This window comes from Zea mays, chromosome 2 (genome assembly GCF_902167145.1).
Source record: "Zea mays cultivar B73 chromosome 2, Zm-B73-REFERENCE-NAM-5.0, whole genome shotgun sequence".
Taxonomy (NCBI): Eukaryota; Viridiplantae; Streptophyta; class Magnoliopsida; order Poales; family Poaceae; genus Zea; species Zea mays.
The window spans coordinates 185,022,909-185,033,463 of record NC_050097.1 but is presented as its reverse complement, the minus strand read 5'-3'; positions in this window follow the sequence as shown (position 1 = coordinate 185,033,463).

Sequence of the window (10,555 nt, the reverse complement as noted above, 5' to 3'; positions counted from 1 at the left end):
CCTCTTTGGAGAGGCAATCTAGGTCGGCGATGAGGGCCTCGGACTCGGCGATGGCCTCAGCGTACTCCACGCATTCCACGTCGCACTCGTAAGCGTGGCGGTACGTGGATCCGACGGTGATGGTTCCGTTGGGGCCCGACATCTTGAGCTTGAGGTACGTGTAGTTGGAGTCAGCCATGAACTTGGTGTAGCACTGTAACGCCCTGAATTTGGGGGTAGAATTTTTTCTTCTTTTCTCTCACCAAATTCGGGCGTTACTCTCTTTTCTCTTTCCCCGTTTGCTCCTTCTTCCCAATTTCAAACCAGTATAGCGGCAGATGTCCGTGTCATGTATAAACCAAAACCTAAGTGTCATGGGTGTTGCATCATGCCGAAGCGCATTTCTTTGTCTGATGATGAGTGTTCGTCTTGTTCCGTTCCGGATTTCGGTTCGCGATTTAATTCCATTTAGTGGTCCGCGCTCGTCGTGGGTTTTCGATCCGCGAAGTGGCCCGGCCCAGCCCAACCTAGTCCAGCCCAGCCCAACCGGCCCGGCCCGCCCCGGCCTGCGCGCCCCTGGCGCCCAAACCCCCCATGCGCCCCCTCCCCTCTCTCTCTCTCATTTGGATCTCCCGCGCAAACAACCTCTCCTCTCCCTCTTCCACCTCTCTCTCCCCGTGGTGCCCTAGCATTTGGAGACGGCGATCACCGGATTTTGGACCCCGAGGTGAGCTCCCCTCCCCTCCCCTTCTCCTCTCTCTCTCCCTCTCCCTCCTCTTCTTCCCCCCGCGCGCGCCCTCCCTCTCCCCCTGCCCGCGCGCGACCCCGCCTGTCCCCGCCCCTGCCCGGCGCGGCGGCGCCCGTCCCCGCCCCTGCCCGGCGCGGCGGCGCCCGACCCCGTCCCCGCCCCCGGCCCCGGCGGCGCTCGGCCCCGCCCGGCTGCCCTCCCCGGCGGCGCTCGCCCGCCCGGCCTCCCTCCCCGGTGGCGCTCGGCCCCCGCTCGCCCCCCCCCCCCCCCCCCCCCGCTTGGCCCCCTGCCCGCCCCTCCCCGGCCCCGCGCGGCGCTCCCCGCCCGTCCCGGCAACGTGGCGGCGCCCGCCCGCCCCCGCTCCTCCCCTGCTCGCGCGCAGCGCGGCCCCGGCGCGGCCCCGGTGGCCCCTGCTCCCCGGCGCGGCCTCCGGCCCCCGGCGTGTCCCCGGCGCGGCCCCGGCCGACTCGGCCGCCCCTGGCCGGTTCAACCGCCCCCCTGGCCGGTTCAACCGCCCCGGCCCCGGCTCGGCCGCCCGTTCCCCCGTCCCGGCCTCGCCCGACCGTATCTTCGCTCGCCCGCGCTCGCGGTGATTATTCGTTAATTAGCGTGTTGCGTCGCGCGCTTCGCCGCGCGACGGATTTGTCTAAATTCAGATTCTATCTTGTGTTGCGTCGTGCGCTTCGTCGCGCGACGATCCATTTTTGTTTCAGGTTGTTTAAGGTGTAACGCCGCGTGTGTATTCACGCGACGTTCCACTTTGGACTCAGTTTAGTCGACGTATGCCGTCGTGCACTTCGTCGCGCGACGCTTAACGTCTCCTCGTAACTAAGGCGAAGTGTCTCGTTGCGTGCTCGGTCGCGCGACGAGTCGTTAACTTCTTAATTTGTTTTAGAGAGCTTTGTCGCGCGTCTCGCCGCGCGACCATCTTTTTATTTATCTCCACCTGCTGATAATAATTAGACATGAAACATGACTTTACTTTACGCTAAACATAGTGTCTACATTAAATTTCCTTCCATTAAGCGAGTGGTTAATTTATAATCATGTAACGTGATCGTTTCTCGACTGTCTTTTCCTCTTTCTCTCTTAACCGTACTCGCGAACCCGCGTGGAACGTCTGTTTACTTATTGCATTCTATTGTATGGTGTACTGTTCTTTTGTATTAAATGTGTGGATGTATGTATGTTTGCGCTCGCATAGAGAACGATCCGGTTGAAGAGCCCGAGGAACTCGCAGGAGAAGCCCCTGAGCAGCAGTCGGTTGGTGGAGGCAAGTGTCCCTTGACCTATCTCTGTCCTATTCATTCTTTAATTCACCTCCCGCTTTACACACTTATGCCTAAGGATTGACTAGCTTTTTGTTATCCATGTCCTTGTTTACCTATTTGGGTTGGATTATTATTATTTAGCTTTATGCTATTGCTCAACTCTAACTAATGAACATGATGAGATTATCTATGATACACTGTTTTCCCCTTTCTTATGTTGATGTTATACTTGTGGTCTTTAAGGGGGCTCGAGTGGTTTCTCGAGTGCCTCTCCGTAAGGACCTGTTCTATGGATGACCGCCCGGGAAAACAGTGCAACCATGAAGGTGGAATGGGGTGCCCTTAGCTGAATAATTAGAGGATCCGGGGTGTAGTTCGCTTCGCCGTCGTGCCGTCAATGGGGCTCGGTGTATGCGGCTCGCTCTGCCAAGGTTGATTCGTCCCTTGGGGAGGAGTGCGGTACATTTAGGAAACCTAACGGGCGGCTACAGCCCCGGGGAATCTTTGTAAAGGCTACGTAGTGAAACCCTGCCTATTCACCTTGGTAGTGTTTAAGGGTTTGATCGGCCTGAGGCAAGAGGGAATCACGGCTTATGGGTAAAGTGCACAACCTCTGCAGAGTGTTTGAAAACTGATATATCAGTCGTGCTCACGGTTATGAGCGGCCAAGGGAGCTCTAGTGATTAGTGGTACTTGATCAGAGACATTGTGGTACAGGTGGCTATGAGATCGATGGTTTTGGTTATGACTATGATGCTGGTAAGTGGTACTCTTTCCGTTTGGAAAGGAGTACGTTTGGGTTAATAACTTGGGTTAATGCTAAAACTTGGCTTTCTATTAGTAAATAATAATCTGACCAACTAAAAGCAACTGCTTGACTTATCCCCACATAAAGCTAGTCCACTACAGCCAAACAGGATACTTGCTGAGTATGTTGATGTGTACTCACCCTTGCTCTACACACCAAACCCCCCCCCATCCCCAGGTTGTCAGCATTGCAACCACTGCTCAGGCGAAGATGAAGCTGTGGAAGGAGACTTCCAGGAGTTCCAAGACTACGACGAGTTCTAGGTGTGGGTTAGCGGCAACCCCCAGTTGGCTGCCTGTGAAGGCCGCAGTTATCTACGTTTCTTTTCTGCACTTTGATTTATTGTAAGAACTATATGGACGTCTCAGACGTATGATGCAATCTACTATTATTCCCTTTTAATACTATTTTGAGCACTGTGTGATGATGTCCATGTTATGTAACTGCTGTGTACGTGAATAACTGATCCTGGCACGTACATGGTTCGCATTCGGTTTGCCTTCTAAAACCGGGTGTGACATAAGTGGTATCAAAGCCAGGCTGACTGTAGGACCGCTAACCTAGAATAGAATGGTCGTTCTAAGGACTATAGACCTCTGTCTCTGCCTTGACTTTGATATCTCTTCAAAAGTTGGTCATACCGATCAAACCTATGTTCTACTATATACTATACCTTGCTGAAAATCATGTTTTATCCTAATCCTTCATTCATTTATGGTTCATTACTTGCTGGTCATATTGATTCTGTTCTAACCCTTTTGCTTGCGATGTCTTTTGTAGATGGCTCGTCTTAGACACACTGCACGAAAGTCCGTCATCCCCTTCTTACCCTCCCGCCTTGCTGAGCGTCCGCTTTGCCGTCCTGTGGCCGGACAGTCCAGCCACTTGGAGAGACTGCACCACCGCCTGCATGAGGAGCAGGAACGTCGACGACAGGAGCAGGAGCAGCAGGGCTCTTCCTTCTCGCTCCAGCAGGAGATAGAGTCTGTGAGGAGCTGCTCCCCTGTGCTTCCCCTGGAGGCGCCCCCTGCACCACCACTGGGCGCCCCAGCTTCTGGAGTAGCTGCTGGAGGAGACCCAGACGACGGAGATGGCGACGACAGCTCGAGCCACGACACCGACTTCTCTGCTAACCATGAGCTGGAAGGATGGTTTGCTCGATCCATCACTCGCGACGCTGCTCGCGGGTGTCACTTCCACGATGCGCTCGATACCCTGCTACGTCGGGCACTTAACCGGCATACTTGGTCCATCGAGTATCGCTGTGTGGTCTACCAGCACTGTCGCGGGGTCTACCCGGACCGCTGGGAGGCAACCTGCTTGGTGCGCCGTCCGGAGAACAGTCTCCAGGGTGCAGAGGCCTGCTCAGAGCACTATTCTATCTCTGAGCGGGACTCAGCTGAGGCAGCCATGCAAGATGCTGCACGGCGTGCGCTTTCGCACTACTGCTCGGTTTTCGGTGGGGTAGCTGACGGTCTTGACCTGAAGTATTACCCCCGCCGTCCATCTGGCAGCACAGGAGGCGTGATTGTCTCACCTGTCGATGAGAGCAATCCTAGGTTGAGCAGCACAGTCAACCTAGCCGCCGTGCTAAACACGGAGCTGGACCATGCATTAGACGAGCTGAGTAGGGCTCGTGCTGAGATCGCCCTGCTGCGGGCTGAGCGCGCGGAACGTCGTCACCTGGAGGATGGTTCCCCCGCTCCCGTCGGGACTCAGCACCTGTACCGCTCACCTCGGCGTGGACACCAGTCTTATGGCAACCCCGACTGCAAGACCAAGATAACTCTAGAACCATAGATCGTTAGAGTTGGATCTTGTAATTAATACAAAATATATATACATAGAAGCTTCAGTCTTAGCGTTAGTCTCACTCTTAGTTAAGTCTTAGTTAGACAGGGTAGTTTGCTATATCCTGTGCATTTATGTTTGTCATGATGAACTATGTTTGGTTTGGATCTTTGTAATGATTGTCACCAGAGTGTGGGTATCCCCTGCATTTTGGTTTACCTATTATGTTAATAAAGTTAGTTATATAGTTGGGAAACCTTTTATTCCACTTTCCTCTTTATCTGAGAAGCTGTGTGGTCTGTGTTGGAGATCAGTGAAGATGCTCATCTGTTCAGTGCTGTTGAAGAATTATATCCTCTTTTCTTATGCTGCAAGATTTGCCAGATCAGTTCTGATGTGTGGTTGCATTCTGCAGATGTCAGAGAATAGGCGCAGAGGAGGAAGGCGTGCTCAGCAGGAGCGAGCCGCTCAACAGGATGAGGTGCCCCAGCAGCAGCACCTGCCGCCCCCGCCCCCAATGTCCATCGAGCAGATGTTTCTGATGCAGACTCAGGCAGTTCAAGCCATCGGTCAGACTTTGGCCGCCATTCAGCAGTAGCAGCAGCAGCAACACCAGCAGGCCCCACCTCAGCCTCAGCCTCAGATGCCCAGAGACAAGCGTGCTGAATTCATGAGAGGTCATCCACCAACGTTTGCTCATTCTTCTGACCCCATGGATGCTGAAGACTGGCTGCGCACTGTGGAGCGGGAGTTGCATACCGCTCAGTGCGATGATAGGGAGAAGGTTCTGTATGGTCCCCGTCTGTTGAGAGGAGCAGCCCAATCATGGTGGGAGTCTTACCTCGCCACCCATGCCCACCCTGACGCCATCACCTGGGAAGAGTTCAGAGGTAGTTTTTGTCAGTACCATGTTCCAGCAGGTCTGATGACAGTGAAGAAAGAGGAGTTCCTGGCTCTCAAGCAAGGGCCATTGTCTGTCAGTGAGTACCGAGACAGGTTCCTGCAATTGTCTCGCTATGCTCCTGAAGATGTCAACACTGACGCCAAGCGACAGTACCGTTTCCTGAGAGGCTTGGTTGACCCTCTGCAGTACCAACTGATGAATCACACCTTTCCGACATTCCAGCACCTGATTGACAGAGCAATCATGACAGAGAGGAAGCGTAAGGAGATGGAGGATCGTAAGCGCAAGATCAGTGGACCCCAGCCTGGAAGCAGCAATCGTCCTCGTTTCTCAGGCAATCAACCTCAGCAGTTCAGGTAGAACCAGCGTCCACCTCAGCATCAGCAGTTTCAAAGGCAGTATCCTCAGCATCAGTACCAGAACCGTCAGAGCAATCAGTCAGGAGGTCAGTTTCAGAGGCAGAATCAGCAGGCACCTCGTCTTCCTGCCCCAGCAACCCAGCAGAACAATCAGGCAGCACCAGCTTAGGTTGGAAACAGGGCATGTTTCCACTGTGGAGAGCAAGGCCACTGGGTGATGCAATGTCCGAAGAAGGCAGCCCAGCAGCAGTCAGGCCCCAATGCCCCAGCAAAGCAGAATGTGCCTCAGCCTGGAGCAGGCAATCGCTCTCAGCCGCGCTATAATCATGGAAGGCTGAATCATTTGGAGGCCGAAGCAGTTCAGGAGACCCCCGGCATGATAGTAGGTATGTTCCCAGTCAACTCCCATATTGCAGAAGTGTTATTTGATACTGGAGCAACGCATTCTTTCATTACTGCATCATGGGTAGAAGCACATAATCTTCCAATTACTACCATGTCAACCCCCATTCAAATTGACTCAGCCGGTGGTAGAATTCGAGCCGATAGCATTTGTTTGAATATAAGTGTGGAAATAAGGGGGATAGCGTTTCCCGCCAACCTTATAGTAATGGGTACTCAGGGAATAGATGTCATCCTAGGGATGAATTGGCTAGATAAGTATCAGGCAGTTATCAGTTGTGATAAGAGGACAATCAAGTTGGTGTCCCCACTAGGAGAGGAAGTGGTGACCGAGTTAGTCCCGCCTGAGCCAAAGAAAGGAAGTTGTTATCAGATGACCGTCGATAGCAGTGAAGCAGACCCAATTGAGAGTATCAAGGTTGTGTCTGAGTTCCCGGATGTGTTTCCAAAGGACTTACCGGGTATGCCACCAGAGCGCAAAGTTGAGTTTGCCATAGAGCTTCTTCCTGGAACCACCCCTATCTTTAAGAGAGCTTACAGAATATCTGGACCAGAGTTGGATGAACTTAAGAAGCAAATTGATGAGCTGTCAGAGAAAGATTACATTCGGCCAAGCACCTCGCCCTGGGCCGCCCCTGTCCTATTTGTGGAGAAGAAAGATGGCACCAAGAGGATGTGCATCGATTACCGAGCTTTGAATGAAGTCACGATCAAGAACAAGTATCCCTTGCCCAGAATAGAAGATTTGTTCGACCAGTTGAGAGGAGCCAGTGTGTTCTCCAAGATTGATCTGAGGTCAGGTTATCATCAGCTCAGGATCCGACCTTCGGACATTCCGAAGATGGCATTCATTTCCAAGTATGGGTTGTATGAGTTCACCGTGATGTCTTTTGGTTTGACCAATGCGCCAGCGTTCTTTATGAACTTGATGAATAGTGTATTCATGGATTATCTTGATAAGTTTGTGGTGGTATTCATTGATGATATTCTGGTTTATTCTCAAAGCGAAGAAGAGCACGCAGAACATTTGAGGATGGTATTGCAGAGATTGCGAGAGCACCAGTTGTATGCAAAGTTGAGCAAGTGTGAGTTCTGGATCAGTGAAGTCCTGTTCTTGGGTCATATAATCAACAAAGAAGGATTGGCTGTGGATCCGAAGAAAGTGGCAGACATTCTGAACTGGAAAGCGCCAATGGATGCTCGAGGAATCAAGAGTTTCATTGGAATGGCCGGATATTATCGGTGATTCATTGAAGGGTTTTCGAAGATTGCGAAACCGATGACAGCGTTGCTAGGCAACAAAGTTGAGTTCAAGTGGACCCAGAAATGCCAAGAGGCCTTTGAAGCGCTGAAAGAGAAGTTGACTACAGCGCCTGTCCTAGTCTTGCCTGATGTGCACAAGCCCTTCTCGGTGTATTGTGATGCTTGTTACACAGGTTTGGGATGCGTGTTGATGCAAGAGGGAAGAGTGGTGGCTTACTCGTCCCGACAGTTGAAGGTTCATGAGCAGAACTACCCAATCCATGATCTAGAGTTGGCAGCAGTGGTTCACGCACTGAAGACATGGAGGCACTATCTGTATGGACAGAGATGTGATGTTTACACAGACCACAAGAGTCTGAAGTACATATTCACTCAGTCAGAGTTGAACATGAGGCAATGAAGATGGTTAGAGTTGATCAAAGATTATGAGTTGGAGATTCATTACCATCCAGGCAAAGCAAACGTAGTGGCAGATGCTTTGAGCAGAAAGAGTCAAGTCAATCTGATGGTCGCTCGTCCAATGCCTTATGAGTTGGCCAAGGAGTTTGACAGGTTGAGTCTCGGATTTCTGAACAATTCGCGAGGAGTCACAGTCGAGTTGGAACCTACCTTAGAGCGCGAAATCAAAGAAGCGCAGAAGAATGATGAGAAGATCGGTGAGATCCGGCGACTGATTCTAGAAGGCAAAGGCAAAGATTTTCGAGAAGATGCAGAAGGAGTGATATGGTTCAAAGACCGCTTGTGTGTTCCCAATGTCCAGTCCATTCGGGAGTTGATTCTCAAGGAAGCTCATGAGACAGCCTATTCGATTCACCCTGGCAGTGAGAAGATGTATCAGGATCTGAAGAAGAAATTCTGGTGGTACGGAATGAAGAGGGAAATCGCAGAGCATGTGGCTATGTGCGATAGTTGCCGAAGAATTAAGGCAGAGCACCAGAGACCAGCTGGATTGTTACAACCGTTGCAGATCCCTCAGTGGAAATGGGATGAAACCGGTATGGATTTCATAGTCGGATTGCCTTGCACTCGAGCCGGCTACGATTCCATTTGGGTAGTAGTGGACCGCTTGACCAAGTCAGCCCACTTCATACCTGTCAAGACCAACTATAGCAGTGCCGTATTGGCAGAATTGTATATGTCTCGGATCGTTTGTCTTCATGGTGTGCCAAAGAAGATAGTGTCAGACAGAGGAACACAGTTCACCTCTCATTTCTGGCAGCAGTTGCATGAGGCCTTGGGCACGCATCTGAATTTCAGTTCAGCTTATCATCCGCAGACAGATGGCCAGACCGAAAGGACCAATCAAATTCTTGAAGACATGTTGAGAGCCTGTGCGTTGCAAGATCAGTCCGGATGGGACAAGAGATTGCCTTATGCGGAGTTTTCCTATAACAACAGTTACCAGGCCAGTTTGAAGATGTCACCATTTCAGGCGCTCTATGGAAGGAGTTGTAGAACTCCGTTGCAATGGGATCAGCCCGGAGAAAAGCAAGTGTTTGGGCCAGACATTTTGCTTGAAGCCGAAGAGAACATCAAGATGGTCCGAGAGAATCTGAAGATAGCGCAATCAAGACAGCGAAGCTATGCAGACACAAGAAGAAGAGAGCTGAGTTTTGAAGTCGGAGACTTTGTTTACCTGAAAGTGTCACCGATTAGAGGAGTCAGAAGGTTCGGAGTGAAAGGCAAACTAGCACCCCGCTACGTTGGTCCGTATCAGATTCTTGCAAGACGTGGAGAAGTGGCCTATCAGCTCAGTTTGCCCGAGAATTTGTCTGCTGTGCATGATGTCTTTCATGTGTCTCAGTTGAAGAAGTGCTTGCGTGTGCCAGAAGAGCAGTTGCTAGTGGAAGGTCTTGAAGTCCAGGAGGACTTGAACTACGTTGAGAAGCCAGTGCAAATCCTTGAGGTTGCAGACAGAGTCACCCGAAGGAAGACCATCAGAATGTGCAAAGTCAAATGGAATCATCACTCTGAGGAAGAAGCAACCTGGGAGCGTGAAGATGATCTGATGGCTAAATACCCTGAGCTTTTTGCTAGCCGACCCTGAATCTCGAGGGCGAGATTCTTTTAAGGGGGATAGGTTTGTAACGCCCTGAATTTGGGGGTAGAATTTTTTCTTCTTTTCTCTCACCAAATTCGGGCGTTACTCTCTTTTCTCTTTCCCTGTTTGCTCCTTCTTCCCAATTTCAAACCAGTATAGCGGCAGGTGTCCGTGTCATGTATAAACCAAAACCTAAGTGTCATGGGTGTTGCATCATGCCGAAGCGCATTTCTTTGTCTGATGATGAGTGTTCATCTTGTTCCGTTCCGGATTTCGGTTCGCGATTTAATTCCATTTAGTGGTCCGCGCTCGTCGTGGGTTTTCGATCCGCGAAGTGGCCCGGCCCAGCCCAACCTAGTCCAGCCCAGCCCAACCGGCCCGGCCCGCCCCGGCCTGCGCGCCCCTGGCGCCCAAACCCCCCATGCGCCCCCCTCCCCTCTCTCTCTCTCATTTGGATCTCCCGCGCAAACAACCTCTCCTCTCCCTCTTCCACCTCTCTCTCCCCGTGGTGCCCTAGGATTTGGAGACGGCGATCACCGGATTTTGGACCCCGAGGTGAGCTCCCCTCCCCTCCCCTTCTCCTCTCTCTCTCCCTCTCCCTCCTCTTCTTCCCCCCGCGCGCGCCCTCCCTCTCCCCCTGCCCGCGCGCGACCCCGCCCGTCCCCGCCCCTGCCCGGCGCGGCGGCGCCCGTCCCCGCCCCTGCCCGGCGCGGCCCCGGCCAAAAGGTACACGTTGCTACTTGCTACCTGAGATGAGATGAGATGAGATCAGAGAGCCTGGACCTTGGAGGTGGGAGAGCACAGGAGCAAGAAACCAATCGGGGACGCACTCGGCACTTCCATATTACGGGAGCGGAGCCCAGCCCAACGAAGCGGTCCTCATGGGCTTTCGCTCTCGCGTTACGGGCATGTTGATTGCACGAGGCCCACAGCGCTCGAGCATGGGCCCTCCAAACCACCAGCCAGCTCTCCCAGTGACCTGAATTCGA